At 41.8% G+C, this 19213-nt stretch overlaps 1 long non-coding RNA gene across 1 annotated transcript in view; it reads right to left on the reverse strand.

Annotated features, from left to right (window-relative positions):
* Positions 1 to 16530: 16530 nt before the first annotated feature.
* LOC139435946 (uncharacterized) overlaps positions 16531 to 19213 on the reverse strand; it is a 63604-nt gene continuing 60921 nt past the window's right edge. The window contains exon 3 of the long non-coding RNA XR_011645151.1: positions 16531 to 16614. This is a non-coding gene — a long non-coding RNA (uncharacterized lncRNA). The remainder of the gene's footprint in view (positions 16615 to 19213) is intronic.

The following is a 19213-nucleotide window of genomic DNA, read 5'->3' on the forward strand; positions in this document are numbered from 1 at the left end:
TCATTGTGGACTGAAAGCGGTCCGCCTTTGCTGGCAGCGTGGGGTTCCTGCTCGGTGAGGGGCCCACCTTGGTAGAAGGTGGGCCGCCACCAGCGGTTCCATGGGCGGTATGCGGAGCAGGCCAAGCCTCTCCATTCCATCGCAGTCCAGGGAGGAGGCACCCTGGATTGGGACCTTAGCCGCGTTCACACTGCGGTACTTTTCCCACAAAGGTTCATGCGAACTTAGTTCATGCGAACTCTTTAGTTCGCATGAACTAAGTACAGATCGCGTTCACACCAGAAAAAGTCCCTGGGGGTGGATTAGGCAAATGAAGCCGCTGACGTCACTTCTTCTTCTTCTGCTTTGGGTTTACTGGCAGGCCGCAAACCACTTCACGGCGTATACTGCCGCCCAAAGTCCCCGGCCGGAAGTCCCCGGAGTTGGGGCTTCAGTAGAAGCTGCTTCTACTGAAGCCTTCCGAGTAAATCGCCAGAACGCCGACATCTCCTCATCTCCACCGCTCCCATGTTTTATTTTGTGTTGCCATAAGTTAGTCTCTCTGCGTTTCTGCGCTGGGCTAATGCTAATGCTAATAATGCTAAGGCGAGGATAATAAAATGGCGGCTTCACAAAACTTTTTGGGAGTTTTACGGGGCATGGTTTTCAATTCTCCCAGCCAATCAGGAATATAGCTCTTTTCTCAAAAAAGAGCCGCTCGAAAGTCCCTGCTCTCTAGCAGGGACTTTCGAGGGGGTAAAAAGGTTCGCATGAACTACTTTTAGTACCGGCTCTTTTTGGTGTGAACGTGATCATGAACTAAGTTCGCATGAACTAAGTTCGCATGAACCTTTGTGGGAAAAGTACCGCGGTGTGAACGCGGCTCTTGTTGCTGAAGGGCCGGTCTCTCAACGAGACCGACACTTCATCCAACATTTCTGGAAAAACCGGGAGGAGTTGCCTCCCTTTGCCCGCTGTTTGGGGAAGATGCTTCCCCTCGTAACGGGACCTGGAGGTCTCCTTGGCCATTTCAGGCCACGGAACATTGAGTCTGACCGCAGCGCGTTTGCACACGGCCTGCAGGTCCATGCTCAGACCGGGCGAAGCTGGTGTGCTGTCGCCCGGGAGAGCAGCCCTCCCTCCAAGCTTTGCAGCCTGGGCCGATGACATGAAGGTGTCCTCTTCTTGTTCATCTGACTCGGACAGGAGGAACGCCAGGGCGTCCTCCTCATCGTCCTCCTCATAATCTAACTCGAGGACATCCTCCGTGGGTGAGACCGTGGTGAGGTCTAACCGGGAGCCCCAGCTTGGTAAAGCGCGGGAATCCGTTCCCGCATGTCTTGTCGTCACCGGGTCCCGGCCTGCCAGGGCGCGGGATTCCGGTTCTGAGGCCATCGCTGATAATGAGCCCCAGACCGACACGGAGAGGGGTTCGCTCTCTGTGGCGGACGCCCCCGTGTCTTGACTGCCGGCCGGCGGGTCAGTGGATATGGGGGGGTCCTGTTCAACCCAGGCTAGCTTGTCTCGCTTGCCGTCGGCGGAGGCTCTTGACTGTGAAGTGGACACAATGTCCGCATGAGCCGGGGTTGTCGATAGCGCCTCGGGCGTGTTCCAGCCCGAGGCAGGACGAACAGACCTGGTGTGTGTCTGTGCCCGAGATCTTCAACCCGCAGCCGCAGAGTCGAGCCACCGAGTCCCTGACTCCTCTGGTGTGAGGGAGAGGGGCGTCCATCTTTGTCGCCTCATGGCGTGGAGAGGGCCCGCTCTCGACAGGTGGGACGGGAAAAAAGGTATTACCACCTTGTCCTTAATCCGGAGAAAAAGGACGGTGTGGGTCTTTTATTCCCGGAGAATACTGACTGGTGTGGCAGTATGCTCCTTTTTTAATCCTTTTCCCCTCCGTGGGGAAGAGAAAAGAAAAACTTCCTCGCGACCGTGGTGTCGGTAGAGAGGGAGCGAGCTAGCAACAGGTGTGCTGCTAGCTTGAAAAAATCGGACCTACCTTACTTTCTCGTAGAGAAGGGCGAGGTCGATTTTTAAGTACAAACGGCGTTAGTACTACCGTCTTCCTGCGAAGCAGAAGGAATAGCCGGCTAGCGCCCGTCGACCGAAATGGTATTTTGGGTTCAGTCTGTGGACAGTGAAGCTTGCCCGGCTACTGTGAGATGTGCTCTGAAGAGAGAAGAGGTGTTTGAATGACGCATGCGTTGTGGCGCAAGCTACTTATAGGGGGTGATTTCCCCTGACGCTGACGTCAAGATCACCAGCCAATCAGGATTGGCGTAATGAGATTGATGCTTCTGTTTGCTCCGCGATGAGGCGCATCCCATAGTGAGACATCGAACGGAGTGTTATGAATGAGAACAACAATTGTTTAGTTTATGACCAAACATGAGGAACTATTGACACTGGCATTGGCTTCAGTTGTAATGAATTAATATTGCAAAGATATGCTAAAGATCACACTGGAAGCTTTGTCATTTTGAGCATGTCGGCAATATAATGTTAGTATAAAGGTCAAAGTACTGCTGTACAACGTATATACTAAAAAGGCACTTGGTTTAAATGTGTATGTGGGAGAGGAGAATGAAGGATTGGAGAGAAGAGGTAAATTGCATTAAGCCTGTGCAACATATCCAAGTAGTAGGGAAGGATTCGAAGTCCAAACAGTGTGCATGTTGCGTATACCTTACTGTTTGTGTGCTTTACTGGTAATACATCAATATTCCAGTTTGGCTTTGGTGTTTTTTCTTTACTGGGCTGTGGTATTTTGGCCCTGCACCCCTCATACTTGGACGGTAAAGTATGGTATGTACACCAATAAAAGAGCCTAGGTAAAAGGACTACTGTGTGATTTAAAAATGTAAATATAATGTGAATCACACAGAGCACACAAAATACATGAAAACTAAATCAAAACCAATCGGGTTTCACAGAAGAGGACACATGCCACATATGCTCTTTCTCTTAACCTACCTCTTCACCGTTGTACCTTCCCTCCTACCGTTTTACTGTACATGTAGTTCATGAGCTGAGTCATGATTTGTGAAAGCAAATAGCCCATGCCCTGACAGCATGAAGACAGACTGGTAATAAAGCAAGCCCGTTATCCTCCCCCCATAAGAGACCCTTGTGAAAAGAAGGATGGAGGGGGGTGGGATGGAGAAAGGGAGAAAGAGAGAGACAGACCTCAAAGGCTGCAGGCAGACAGAAGTAGTCGTTTTCGATCTATATCGCTCTCCTCACTCTCATTACCTTTCATGCACAATCATGTGACTTTTATTAATCAGATGATGAACACAATTAGGACATTTTCAAGGCTCTTTAAAGTAAAACCTCCGGATACAACCCAGACTACATGTGACATCTGTTCATGGCAGGAATATAAAAGAAAATACAAATATCTCTGACATAAATTCATGAGCTACACAGACAGACTTCACATGAACAATTTGATCATGATTGTGATTAGTCTTTGAGATGTGAGTACAGTAAATATATGTCCTGATCGGTGTCTGTTATACTGTGATCCCATGCAACACTTTTACCTTTTGTATTTGTACTTTTCCCGATACAAACACACAACGGGAGCTCAAAGGGCACAAGGTTGCCTTGCAGCTAAAGCAGGACAGGCCATCTAACTTGAAATAACAAAGTGGATATTATTTTTGTAAAAAAAGAGAAAGAAAAGAGCTCAGAGCATTTTGCCAGGTTGTTCAAAGGCAATGTAGAGACAACATGTTTATTTTAAGGCATGTTCTGTCTCATGTAATTGTTTATTTGTTATGCTGATGTTAGTGTACATTAAAAAAACAGTCACAATCAAAACACCATTTTATTTACACATCCAATAACCCCAAAATGTGCAGGGACATGAACACATGTTATTATACCAGCCCCTTACTCAACAGAAATAGATTGGTTTGTCAATGTCAGTTACTGAAATCACAACCTCAATATATTTTGCATATCTGAACCCATTTCTCACCACATGCTGTACTTTATATTTGTTATAAAACTTGGCTGTTGTTATTTCCATGTTTGAATGACAGTCGACCAGCCTGTTAGTTTCCAAATAAAACCGAGGCGGCCAACTTGCTAAATATAGAACGACCAACAGGAGGTTCAGTTATCGAGGTTCAGAGATCATAAACCAATGTGCTCAAGCTGTTTTTGTGTATCCATAGAGAGAAATGTATTTTTCTAAATCTAAAACATGCTTTTACCATCTGTTCAGAAGCACCAGTGCCTAAAATATGTGCTGACTTGCATCGGCAGAGTTTTGTTTCTTAAACTTCACACATTATACTTGTCAATATATTTTTGAAGTGTTTTAATAGACTTATTAAAATGAACAATTAGCTACGTTTCTGTTGGCACACATTTCTTCTGAATGAACACTAGCTGCTTATATATAGGGACTTCCCTGTGTTCTATGTTTAGCCTTTATAGATTCACAATTTTAACTGCTTGCATTAGGTCAGAGAATTATTGAGCTTGTAGATTTGGCAACAGCAACACAGACTCCATTTATCTGAGTGAAAGTTAGAGAGTAAACAAGTCTCAGTCATTCCAAAAGCAAATCAATTCATTTGAATTTCCTTTTGATTCGAAAGAAATGGGTTGCGTGTATCTGCTGATGAAATGGGTTATATATACATGTAAAATATTAGCTGTTTGAAGTGGAAATGGTTTAGATGACTGAAATTAATGGGCTCGGTGTAAACATAATATGATGAACATTGCTTTGATGTATATAATAGGGTGTCTTAAAGTAGAGCATACACACATGGTAATAGAAATGCATAATTACAGGTGTTTAGTGGATGCAGTTTTTCTGTAAATATAAACGTAATATATTCCTTCATATATTACGTGGAAATGATGCTGCAACCGACTCAGACAAATGATAATACAAACATGGAAAATGTCATTCCTTCCATTTTTGAAAATGTTGGCTTTTTCAACAGGACATCAATGATTGTGATTATGACTGACATTTGCTGCATTTCTCTGCATGACCAGTGCATAGCAGCTTGCTATCGACCTGTTATCCCTGCTTCTATCAGTATCTGTTTGCCCTTCACTGAGAATAATAGGTTGGTGAGTTTAGTCAAAGCCAATGGATTCAGCAGGGGAGCTTCTTAGAGCAAACACGGCAAATCATTAAAGGAAGGAAGGACTTTTGGTGGATTTGTCAACTAAGACAGTCAGGTGCTGCTACATATTTATGTATGTGATTGTGTGTGGGAGCCAAAGAGCAACAGCGAGAGTGAGAGACGATGAGAGAGAAGGGAGAATCAGTCCGTTACACCATTAACCCATATTGACTGGAACGCCATAGGAAGCTCTTCACTGTGGGAGTGTGTTATATAACGCTGTTGTTACTGACGCCGGCAGTAGGCAGCTATATCGATCGAAGCATCAATGTCAACCATCCTGCTGTGTTCCTGTGTGTTCTTGTGTGTATGTGTGTGTGTGTGTGTGTGTGTGTGTGTGTGTGTGTGTGTGTGTGTGTGTGTGTGTGTGTGTGTGTGTGTGTGTGTGTGTGTGTGTGTGTGTGTGTGTGTGTGTGTGTGTGTGTGTGTGTGTGTGTGTGTGTGTGTGTCTGGTAGCAGAGTTGTGTTCAAGGGTGATACCACTGTCATCAAAGTGTGTTGTCGGAGACAAGATTCTCTCGCTGTCCCTCTTTCACATACACACATATCTGTAGTGTAGTGAGTGTATAATCAACTTCCCACCATGTAGTAAAGTCAATATGAAATATAAGTGGTTTGAACTAAGCACTCTTTATGTGCCACTCTCAGTCTGTTTTGGCTAACTGGAATCGCAGCACAGTAACTTCAGTAACAGCAGGACTTTGGATATGTGCTTACACTCACACCTGGAAAATGTTCAGCACATCCAGTGGTGTTTTCTTGGCTAGGGTTAGCTAGCTGGTTAATTAATCACACGTTTTATCAGCATGGAATGATGATACTATTTTTCAATACCACAAAGTCTTCCACAAATCAATTTAGGGGCCTTAATGCGATATTAGGTGTTATTATTTGCCGATTTAAAACAATCCGCTACATTTGTATGCCTTCACAAAAAGCAATAAGATTTGACAATTTGAATATGAGCTCTTTCAGTCATTTAAGTGAGCCTGGGTTGTTGTCGCAAATTCGAATAGTGACCAAACAGTGGTACTACAACTTCTTTGTCAGTCAAGTGACGTTGTTTGGCTCAGAAATACTTTTTTCCATTGACTTGTGAAATAAATGTCTGTTATTCAGCATACATTTTTTTTAATAAGTAAATAAACTCCAAAGTACGAACACTTGATTTCCCCTCAAATTGGTAGGTCCTAAAAGTTGTTTAAAAAAAAATGTTCCATATCCAGGGTTATTTTCCCCCTCCATTTATTTGACTAAGCCAAGGCCATCTGTGACTGAATGGATCGAAGGCGGGGCTTAGCAAAACAGCAAGTGAGCATGCTCTATGGCAGGGGTATTCAACTAAAATTCAACAAGGTCCAGTTAGAGAAAATCTCCCCATGCAAAGGTCCGGAACATCAAAATGTCTAACTTGCTTTAATGTAATATATATTTAAGTAGCTTGTAGCTTTATCAACGTCTGCATGTAATCAACAACTGACTGCCAATCAAATAAAGAAAGTACAATTCAAAAACAACAATATGTATTGTCAATTAACATTGAACTATACAGATATACAGTAAATCCTGTGGATATGTGTAATGTTCCTTTCTGGCTGCATTTAAAAATAAAATAGAGAAAATAAATAAAATAGCTTTTGAAAATATGTGCATCTCAAAATTGCTTAATTTTAGATAAATAAAATATAGTGTAGCAGCAGCTTGAGTTTCTCTTTTTCTTTGTTAACCGTTTCACATCATGACTTAACAGTTTCAGACGAACAATATCAGTCTTTACACATCATAACAATTGAACAGTTTTAAAGTTTCTCTTTCTTTCCCTCTTATATTGCAGTCCCTCACTCACTTTTTTTTATTCAGTGCGAGAATTGAGCTTGTCCTGCCAGGAGTTTAAATCTGGGCTGAAATTGTGTCAGGGCCATTCTCATACACACATGCAGGTGCTCATTGGTTAGCCTCGGTTAGCCTGCCCTGGAACGATTTTTTATTTATTTTTTTATCCTGGTGGACTGATCATATTGGGCTCTGAGACTGCTTATTTTTTGTGACCTCAGTTCTGAATTGAGAGGGAATGTTTGGTCAAATACTTTGTGTTTTGTCTCATAGTGGCGTTTTGGCACTTTTAATGAGCGCCACGGTCTCTGAACAAATGAGACACACTGGTTTTGTGCTCCCAGTGGGCAGGATGAACATGAATGAGTCCACTCAGGGTTAAAAGCTCTGTTCTCACTGTCCACTTTCCTCTTCTTGGAGAGCGCCATGTGTAATTATTTGTTTTTCCCAGTCTGCCGCTAATACGCCTGTTCACTCTCCTCTCCGCTTCTCTTCCTGTATCGCTAATTATTCTCTTCACTCACTTTCCTCTCCTCTTCTCTCTGCCGCTCTCTCGTCTCTTCTTCTGTGTTTATCTGCCTGTATCGCTCACTCGTCTCTTTCGCCCCCTGTCGGCGGCGGTTAAAATAGAATCTCCCCGTTAAAATTGAAATCCCCTATTAATGTATTGATTATAGGCCCGGGTCCGTATAGGTCGGCGTCTGGGTCCGGATCCGGACCGCGGTCGGCCTGTTGCTGACCCCTGCTCTATGGGCTCAAGTCCCGCGATGATCTGGGTATGTTCTACTTCAAAATCAGACCCTTTTTTGGCTATATGCGCCACTAGGCAACTTTCATAGGAATGAGTGAGGTCCAACCACCAACGCTCCATCCAGTTCTCTTTATAAATCCATGGCTAACCCACTTCACTTTGATTAGCAGATAGCAAGTAAGTCAAACAGTCTTGGGAAGTTGTTGCGATGTATTCACTTACAAACCAAATGTAAATACACACTGCATGTACACAGCTGTTATTTAACGGCACATTCTCTCTCGAAAGTGGAACCTGTTAAATCTTGTTGTTGCACAAGATAAAGTTTCCATTTATAAAAGTAGTAAGAATCAAATAAAAAATGGCTCAGGGGCAGATTTACTTTCTTAGTTGGTTGCTCTGGTGAGAGCCAGATTACCATTGGATTTTAGGTTATTTTCGCTGATGGAAAACATAGATGAGTTTACTTCAAAGTGGTGTTTCAATGCCACAATTTGTTCAGTCTCTGAGAGGGATTTGGTTTTGAATGCTGTATTTGCATAAGTTTTTAATCTTTTTTAAAGCTAAGTGTGTAGACATGGTGTGTCCTGACTGATACGTTTGCTAGTTTGTACTTAAAGATACAAAACAACGTTTCTTTTTCTTTCTCTACCGCACACTCTGCCAAGGGGAAAGGCATGTCCTAAAGATGATGATTTGTATTAATATTGTACTAACCACCACTGTAATTGTATGTTCATTGATCTTTTAACTGATATCCAGATGAATCATGATATGCTGTTCAAGATATCGGACCACATTCAGAGTTGAGTTTGGGTTTCTGTCAAAACTGCATCCGCATTCACACCTCACACTTAGATGAGGACTCAGACAGCTGCAGACTTAGAACCTATGGAGACACATAATCCACTCCTGCAGAAGACTGTCAAAAAGTTACAACGAGGAACTTTTCTTTTTTAAATATTCTTTTTTGGGATTATTTTCCTTTAATAGACAGAACAGTCGTAGATTGAAAGCGATGACATGCAGCATAGGTTTGTGAGTCAGATTTATACCTGGCTGCAGTACAGATTCAGCAACTCTGGAGCGGACTACAGGGAACTCTTAACTGGTAATGAAATCAATGTAAAGCTGATGCCTTTATATGACCTTCATAAGTAAACAGAACCATCAGTGTGAAGATTGGATCTATTTTATATTTTATAATTTATTGCATTCTATTTCAATGTAAATTACTGATTTATTTTATTGCTATCTTACTATATTTTTATTACAGTGTTCTTAACATAGTTCGCTATCTGTTTTCTTTTTTAAATCTTTGTTTTTTATTTGTGTGTATGCACCACGAGACCTAGTCTAATTCCTCGTACGTGTGAACCTACAGTAATAACCCCGTTTCTGATTCTGATTCTACATAGTTAATGTCAAAGCTTTTGAACCTGGAAAATCTGACAAATTAGTCCACCAGAAAGTTCAAACAACCTTCAGCAGCAGCTCTTCTTCCAGCCAGGAGATGATCTTTGTCTCGATGCTCCACCGGTCCACTGGGAGCCAACACTGACACCCGTGTCTTATACAGTAGGGCTCAGACTGTAGAGAAGGGCACTGATTTGAGGGGGAAGGGAAGCACGGGAGAACCAGAACGAGAACTGAGCATGACAGACTGTCAGACCCTGCAATATTGAATGTATTGTTCTAAAGCAAACTGCAGGGCTAAGTAACACTACAGTTTTGTCCACAGGGACTGCCAAAATCAACACAAAATTAAAGTTAATCTAACTTTAAGTTCAGCACCACTGTCTCACAATACTCAGTTTTTCTACCTTACACGCAGGTCTGTAGAGAATATTGGAAATGTTCCTCACGAGGAAAAACATCTCGTAATTTAGAATTTGATGTGCTGCAGTAAAGTTTTACATGGTGTGTTTGTTCATGTATTCAGCAGGCTGTATATAAAATATGTAACTATCATTTGTGCTTAATATAAAGTGCAGACAACTATCTAACTCTTATCTATTGTGTGTTTAGAAATATATTAGCCATTATTTGAGTCATTTTCTTTCAGGATCCAACCATAGAGTAAGAGAGAGAAATCATTTGTATGCTTCTAATGGATTTCTCCCTGCAATTGTTAGTCCATTCAGATTTGACAAGAAGCCTTGATCTCCACATTTTACCAGGTGATTTATTTTGTTGTTGGCAGAGCGGGAGTACATGCAACTGTTCCATAATTGATATACAAATGATTACTTATTGTACAAAAGGAGATGAAATCCATTACATCATCCATTTAAACATAACATACTTTTATTACAGTATAATGGACTTTTGTTTTTGACTGAAGTTATAAATCCCTGTTTGGTTTACGTTTGTCTTTGATAAATATTCCAGAATACCAAAGAAGTTGATTAGCCACAATTGCCCAAAAAATGTGTTTTTCAAATGGATTGTTCTCTAGATGTGTTAAAGAAACCATTGATGGAAATGTTAAGACCATACTTCCTGGATACATACAGAAATCTTGTGACCATGTATTATTTTCCAGTTGTTATACACACCTATCCCTGTGTGAGTAAATCATTAAAACCCAGATTTAATTCTATACACATCTACATATAAGCTTTAATATATTTCTGTCTAATAAAGAAAAGGCAATACAATTAGATATTATAAGCCAGATTTACTTTAGCAGCCATCCGTAATATTTAGAATAAATTCTGAAACTTGTACTATGAAATCCAGTTTTCAGAGGCTTTTACAATGTATCACTTTAAAATATTTGACTTTAAATGCTGATAAGGGACCACCGAAATTAGTTTTGTTCTTCTATCTAAGACAGTGGAACTGATTTATTCTGGCTTTCAAATCCTCTAAAGGACTCACCGTCATGCATTATCCATCAGCATTCTAAGTATTTGAATTAAAAATCTCTCAGTGTATTTCATTCATGGCCCACTATTCAGATTTAAAGGACGTTTCAGTGATGTAACATGGCGAGCCTTACTAACCATCGGCCTTGTGCTGCCAGTGCTGCTACGATTGAGTCCTGATGTTGGAGGGCGTTGCTCTCAGACAGGTGGGACGCCATGCCTGTCATTATACACTTAAGCTGATGATTCATGAAGGAGATTATGTGAGGCTACAGATGCTGTAGTGGTATTGATTTTTATGCTCAATGTTTTACTGGAAATAGAATTTTTCCAAAGTCATACAGTCAAATACTATGGCATATACTCTATGTTCAACCAAGGCCTGTCAGCTATCCATCCATCCATCCATCTATCTTCTCCCGCTTATCCGTGGTCGGGTCGCGGGGGTAGCGGTTCCAGCAGAGAGCCCCAAACTTTCTTTTCCCTGGCGACATCAACCAGCTCTGACTGGGGGATCCCAAGGCGCTCCCAGGCCAGCGAAGAGATATAATCCCTCCACCTGGTCCTAGGTCTACCCCTTGGTCTCTTCCCAGATGGACGTTCCTGGAACACCTCCCTAGGGAGGCGCCCAGGTGGCATCCTTACTAGGTGCCCGAACCACCTCAACTGGCTCCTTTCGACGCGAAGGAGGAGCGGTTCAACTCCGAGTCCCTCCCAGATGACTGAACTTCTCACCTTATCCCTAAGGGAGACGCCAGCCACCCTGCGGAGAAAACCCATCTCGGCCGCTTGTATCCGCGACCTCGTTCTTTCGGTCATGACCCATCCTTCATGACCATAGGTGAGGGTAGGAACGAAAATGGCCCGGTAGACAGAGAGCTTTGCCTTCTGGCTCAGCTCTCTTTTCGTCACAACGGTGCGGTAAAGCGACTGCAGTACCGCTCCCGCTGCTCCGATTCTCCGGCCCATCTCACGCTCCATTGTTCCCTCACTCGAGAACAAGACCCCGAGATACTTGAACTCCTTCACTTGGGGTAAGGACTCATTCCCTACTTGGAGGGGACAGTCCATCGGTTTCCTGCTGAGAACCATGGCCTCAGATTTGGAGGTGCTGATCCTCATCCCAGCCGCTTCACACTCGGTTGCGAACCGATCCAGTGAGTGCTGAAGGTCGCAGACCGATGAAGCCATCAGAACCACATCATCTGCAAAAAGCAGTGGTGCAATCCTTAGCCCACCGAACTGCAGACCCCCTCCCCCACGACTATGCCTCGAAATCCGATCCATGTATATTACAAACAGGATTGGTGACAAAACGCAGCCCTGGCGGAGGCCAACCCTCACCGGAAATGGGTCCGACTTACTGCCGAGGACCCGGACACAGCTCTCGCTTTGGGAGTACAAAACACATGTAGACTGGATAAGCGTACTCCCAGGCCCCCTCCAGGATCCTTGCGAGAGTAAAAAGCTGAACATGTGAATTGCACATGTTAATCAAAATAAGGATTTGTTTTATGGTACGCATTTATAAGACTTTCTCAGTGACCACTATATGCAGCTCCCACATTATGAATACGGTTATCACATTGCCTCAGAGACACACATTCAGTGAACTTCAACATTTTTGGAGATTTATAAAGTATTAACTTTATCTGACGCAACATGGGCCCCCCAAGTTTAGATGTTCTTATTGGAGTCCCTTATCTCTTATGTCCCAAAAGTAACAATTCAATGCAGTTCAATTGCACTTTAATAACCTAATGGGAATTGGGGTGCAGAGATAACAAATATATCTGTAGCATTTTCATATCTCTGTGCCCTCATTTTATCCTCTGTGTTTCTCTCTGTGGTGATAAGCAGAGCTTATAAAATCTGTGTGAAAATCTTCGAGATAGAAAATGCTCGCTTGGTGTCATTTAAGCTTCGCTCTCTCTGACTCTCAGTCATGCTTTCAGTGTCTCTGGCTTTCACTGTCTGAGTTTCTAACTCTAGATCCGTCTCACACCTTACATCTTTAACATATCCGTGCAATCCAAGGCAAAGAGTCAGAATATTATTATCAAATTCTGCTTGTGTCATGTAACATGGTCACAGTGAATATCTACATTGTTCAATAAGTTCGAACATCCCTCTCTTGACACATCAACTCTTTTCCTGTCTGTATACTTTTTAAAGTATTATTTAAGTCATCAAAGGAAGTCACAGATGAGTCACTAGAGATAGAGATGTTATTTTCAATTCAACTTCAAATGTAGCACATATACTTGAAATGTGTGTGTGTGTGTGTGTGTGTGTGTGTGTGTGTGTGTGTGTGTGTGTGTGTGTGTGTGTGTGTGTGTGTGTGTGTGTGTGTGTGTGTGTGTGTGTGTGTGTGTGTGTGTGTGTGTGTGTGTGTGTGTGTGTGTGTGTGTGTGTGTGTGTGAGAGAGAGAACAAGATATTATTGATTCCCAGCAGCACCTTTAACTTAAAGACAAAGTCGAAACATAATCTTCAAAGTCTCAGCCTCACACACACACACACACACACACACACACACACACACACACACACACACACACACACACACACACACACACACACACACACACACACGGTTGGTGAGTCCATTGCTAGCTAGATTACAGCTAACATCTGCAGGTGGTACATTAGCTGTTGTGGTGATTAAAAAGAAAAGTACACAGGTCAAATGCAGGAGAATTATGTAAGTATGATACATACTATACAAAGCACGGCGTATTACTTTTTTTCCCATTAACCACTGGTCCCATTTTTAATGACGTAATTCCACTCAGCTGTCATTGATACAAGTGTGTGGTGTCCATGGAAGAGAGCATTCAGAGAACAGTTCAAGCATCTCTCCAAAATTAAATAACTCTTAAACCAAAGCAAACTGTACACTGCTGTTAACAGTTCACTCAGAGATTAGTTCAATCCTTTTTTAGCTCTTATTGTAAAAATCAAATCAAAATCATTAAGAAGTAGAACTGGTAAGCAGCATCAGACATGGAATTCATTAACACCCAAACGAAACCCTGGCCTTCTCACAACAGATGGAGCAGGATATTACATGTAGGAAATGAATAATGTTGCACGTATTGTACATATGTAATATAGCTATAAGTCAATGTGAAGCCTGCATCATGTATACTAACAACCCCAGACCAGTGCCTAGTTACTGAGAGAACATATTTGTTTTAAGAGAAAAAATGTAACCGTGTGAAGTGAGAGGTGCATCAAGAAGCAAGAGAAGAGAGGGGAAAAGGGAACAGCCGTAATTTCAAACCACAATTTGTCCTTGATGTTTTGTCTGGTTAAATGAAGGCAAAATAAAAGACAAATAAAAGAGTGGGAAAAAAAGAGTAGAGCAGTGGACTAGACTAGAGCAAAGAGGAGCAGATAATCCCTAGAATACCAAGCACTCCGCTGTACGAGAGAGAAAGGACAGAGGAGAGAGATGCAGAACACCCACAGAATACCAAAGAGAGGATGAATGCTGGGAGGCGTTTTAAGTCATTTTCACATTAACTACAAAGTCTTAGCTAGTAGTTAAAAATAGACACGCATACTTGAATGGTGTTAGTGGCACCTAGTTCTGGTAAATGCTTTTCTTTGGTTGGTTGTTAATTGCATCGCGTCAAAGGACCTAATAATATATGATAAAGACAAAGAGAGATGATAATAAAGGAGGAGCAGAAGAAGTCAAATAAAAACTAAATGAGAGGATGAATGAGAAGCAAATATAAGAAAAAAGTGATGATAGTAAAAGAGAGGAAAAAAGAAGAAACAAGCGAGAAAACTGGGACTCTAAGAATCATGCTCGCTTGGCTGAACTCGTACCTTTTCCCAAGATGCATTCTGTTTGAGATGAGCCTAAAAATAGAACACACACTCATTCACACACACACACACACACACACACACACACACACACGCACGCACGCACGCACGCACGCACACACACACACACATCAAGTTGTCCCACCTTAACTACCTGCCACAAGTTGTTAGCGATTTTATGGAGAGGGAGAACGGGCAGGTGAAAGAAGGAGTGGAGCAAAATAATGTAAAGAGACAGACAGCGGCTATATTGGCTCACTATAATGAGATACTCAGTCCAACTAATGCTGAAATATCAGCAAGGCTGCACCCACAGACACACAGGGTGTCCTGTATGGTTTACGTAAACTACACATGAGCACACTAAAATTAATTGTCAGACGGGTGTCTACCAATGCATGCACAATACAAAGTCCTTTCATGCTTTCATTAGTGGAGCTATTACATTCTATTCCATATATATAAGTTGAGACACATTTTCAGGCCCTCAGGCGTATAACACCCCCTACAAAATCCTTTATTATTTTTGCCAAAATGGCACTGTCATCCAGCATAACATAAGAATGTTTTTCTTAGTGCTCAAAAGTTGACATTTTACAGATGCGTGGTTTTCACCTGGCAGCAGTGATATCCAGTGATTCATCCAAAGAAGACCATATTCACGTAGTTACTTAATCCTCTCTGTTCCCTGTGGAACATCCTGCGAGCGACTTTCTGCTTTGCAGGTGTTAACTGTTACAATGCTTGTATATTATTGTTAAAAATAAATTGCCAATTATTAAATGACATAAGCAAACATGTTCATGTAGGCTATTCGTAATGTATGATTTTGAAAAAAAGGCAAAGATGAAATAATTGTTATGCAAGGGTGAAGAGCAATAAATATGTTCAGGAATGATATTTTAAAGAAAGAGGAGAAACGGGCACATGTAGAGGAGATGAATAGTGTACATAAAAGATTACCGAACAGCTTTTATTACTGTAGGATAATCACTATCACATGGACAGCAAAATGTACGTTAATAAAGGGTGATAATTTCAGTCTGTACGTTAAAGCAATGTGAACTATTATTGCTGGAATCAACCAAATTGATTTAAAGAGTTGTATAAGTGTGAATCAGATCAGGAAATGTATAAAGGAAGAATAATTAGAGTGTATGAAAATGGCAGGTAAGGTGTTTCCTAAGTACATTTTGTGCTCTTTACTCTACTTTTTCTTATGTTATTACAAGTATTCATCTTTTGGACACAAGGATAAAAACATTAAAGGGGAATCTACAGAGAAAGCCTTTTAGCAGTGTGTCACTCATCCATCACATTAAACAGATACTCTTCTATTGCATCAAATGAGGCAATTCACACAGAATCCTAACGAACCGGGACCCCAGGGTTTTTCTTTTCATCCACAAGTCTATTGTTTTTTTTTAGCTTGCACGGTTGCCGAAGCGTAACCTCCACAGGAAGTCCTTTCAATCAAAAAACTCCTCCTTTTTATGTTTTCAACTTGTTCATTTTATGTGTAATGATTGATCAGGCCCGCCTGTCTCTCTTTGAGCTTTCAAGCGGACTCACACCATGCCTCACTTCTGATGTGTGCTGGAAAATAAGTAAAACATAATGAACCAACCAGTCAACCAGGTATCTTCATAACCAATTAACAAAACGACATGACTCATTAAGTGAATACATGTAACACATAATGATTAAAGATAACTATGACATACTGTGAGTTTTAGTAGTGGATATATTGACATGTTTCTACAAAAAAACGATTCAGTGCTTCATCATACATTTATTTAAAAGAATCTATCACAAATCTAAAATGTTGAAAAACCCTCCAAATATGTGTCAGTTAATATCCATATTAAGTCACAATCTGCAGTAGTGCAACTTTCTGCAATGGCCGTTTGCAGCCCTCTGAGATTAAGCAATGCGCACCTCTGTGAAATAAAGGCACCACTAAGAAAACTATCTGGCTAGAGGCACCGGAAGAACTCTAGATGAATGAATCCATCTTGTATGTAACATCATGTCTAAGGACCCCTGGATCCCGAGCAGGAGACTGCGATCTTTTTGCTTCCTGTCCAATGGCTGCTGGCTGCGGGACTCTTGCTTCAGTCTGTGAAAAGCCTTGCATCAAGTCAGCGAGATTTGGAAGTGTTCCTAATGGATTATACAGCAGTCTACACAGCAGAGAGGGAGAGAGAGAAGGTGGAAATGCCAACACCAAAGGGGATGAACTTCCTGCAATTTTACAGATATACACTCATTCAGGCACGGGTTCTCACATATTATATGTTGTAATGCAGTGTAAAAGTGACAACCCATAATAACCTATATGTGGTGACATGGGTGAGTAATGCCATGACAACAAGAGATGAGGGAAAAAACCTAAAATACCCGTGACTGCTAACACATGCCCTGGAACATGAACACACACACACACACACAGGGCTGCCTCTTGCTTTTCTTCCCTCTTCTGTATTCCCTACTTCTTATCTTTTCCCCCTCTAATGCTTTTCCAGTGTGATCCCTATGTAATCTCCAACAGGCATGAATGTATGTGTGAGCATAGGGTTACACTTGAGTCTCTGTGTGTGTGTGTGTGTGTGTGTGTGTGTGTGTGTGTGTGTGTGTGTGTGTGTGTGTGTGTGTGTGTGTGTGTGTGTGTGTGTGTGTGTGTGTGTGTGTGTGTGTGTGTGTGTGTGTGTGTGTGTGTGTGTGTGTGTGTGTGTGTGTGTGTGTGTGTGTGTGTGTGTGTGTGTGTGTGTGGTTTGAGCAGAGTCCCTTTAAAGGTTGTCCAAGTCCTGTTTTGCACAGAACTCCCTCAACACGAAGGAAAACTCTGCTGCTGCTGGCTTAGGGACGTAAACTTGGCCTCCTTTGCTCAATGTGTGTTGGTGTGTGTGTGTGTGTGTGTGTGTGTGTGTGTGTGTGTGTGTGTGGTGTGTGTGTGTGTGTGTGTGTGTGTGTGTGTGTGTGTGTGTGCGTGTGTGTGTGTGTGAGAGAGAACAAGATATTAACTTAAAGACAAAGTCGAAACATAATCTTCAAAGTCTCAGCCTCACACACCACACACACACACACACACACACACACACACACACACACACACACACACACACACACACACACACACACACACACACACACACACGTGGATGAAGCTACTTTACATTTTTATGCAGATGATACCGTGATGTACTGTGCAGGTCCCTCCATTAAGGAGGCTGTTGTTAAATTACAGGCTGTTTTTAACATTATTCAGACTCAGCTCGCTGAACTAAAGCTTCTTTTAAATGTTGATAAAACCAAGGTAATGCTCTTTTCTAAAGCTAAAAAGACTACAGACACTGCTTTGGATATTGTTACTATGCAAGGACAAGTACTCGAAGTGGTTACCTGTTATAAATACATAGGTATCTGGCTTGATGATTGTCTTACTTTTAAACTTCAGGTCATTAATCTGCTTAAAAAGCTGAGGGTTAGACGAGGCTTCTTTTTTAGAAACAAGTCCTGTTTCTCGCTTGAGGCCAAGAAAAGGCTAGTCACTGTGACCTTTTTACCTGTGGTGATTTGATCTACACTGAACAAAAATATAAACGCAACGCTTTTGTTTTTGCTCACATTTTTCATGAGATGAACTCAAAGATCTAAAACATTTTCTATATACACAAAATAACCATTTCTCTCAAATATTGTTCACCAATCTGAAAAAATCTGTGATAGTGAGCACTTCTCCTTTGCCGAGATAATCCATCCCACCTCACAGGTGTGGCATATCAAGATGCTGATTAGACAGCATGATTATTGCACAGGTGTGCCTTAGGCTGGCCACAATAAAAGGCCACTCTGAAACGTGCATTTTTGCTTTATTGGAGGGGTCTGGGGGGGTCCGAAAACCAGTCAGTATCTGGTGTGAGGGGTAGGGTTAGGGTTAGGGTAATGTTGTGAATCGAGTGGCCCATGGTGGTGGTGGGGTTATGGTATGGGCAGGCGTATGTTATGGACGACGAACACAGGCCACTCGATTCACAACATTTATCCCTAACCCTTTTATCTCGGCAAAGGAGAAGTGATCACTATCACAGATTTTTTCAGATTTGTGAACAATATTTGAGAGAAATTATTATTTTGTGTATTTAGAAGATGTTTTAGATGTTTGAGTTCATCTCATGAAAAATGGGAGCAAAAACAAAAGTGTTGCGTTTATATTTTTGTTCAGTGTAGATGAATGAACCTGCCCATTGCCTGGAAAAGTTAGATGCTGCCTATCACAGCGCACTGAGATTTGTTACTAACTGTAAAGCACCTACTCATCACTGTACCCTGTATGCCAAGGCAGGTCTGCCTTCACTAACTGTACGGAGGCTCAGTCATTGGTACATGTTCATCTACAAAGCCATGTTGGGTAACTACCTTTTTATATCTGCTCTCTGATCTCTCGACAAATTGAAAGTACTTATTGCCTGAGATCTCATGATGTGGTTTTATTCATTTCATTTAATTTCAAACCTTTATTTATACAGATAAATCCCATTGAGATCATTGATCTCTTTTTCAAGGGAGACCTGCTCAAGTAGTTCCACATGAAACATAAAAACATAAACAGAACAACAAAAGGACATCATACAGCATCATTTACATGATTATCCACATAAGCAGGTACCAATAGCTTCCGATTGACTAGCATCCAACCGAGCTTTAAAAACATTTAGTGGCACCAGATTGTTCAGTTTCCATTTAATTTGCAGACTATTCCAAGACAGAGGAGCTGCGCAT

The sequence above is a fragment of the Pseudochaenichthys georgianus genome, chromosome 3, assembly GCF_902827115.2.
Source record: "Pseudochaenichthys georgianus chromosome 3, fPseGeo1.2, whole genome shotgun sequence".
Lineage (NCBI taxonomy): Eukaryota > Metazoa > Chordata > Actinopteri > Perciformes > Channichthyidae > Pseudochaenichthys > Pseudochaenichthys georgianus.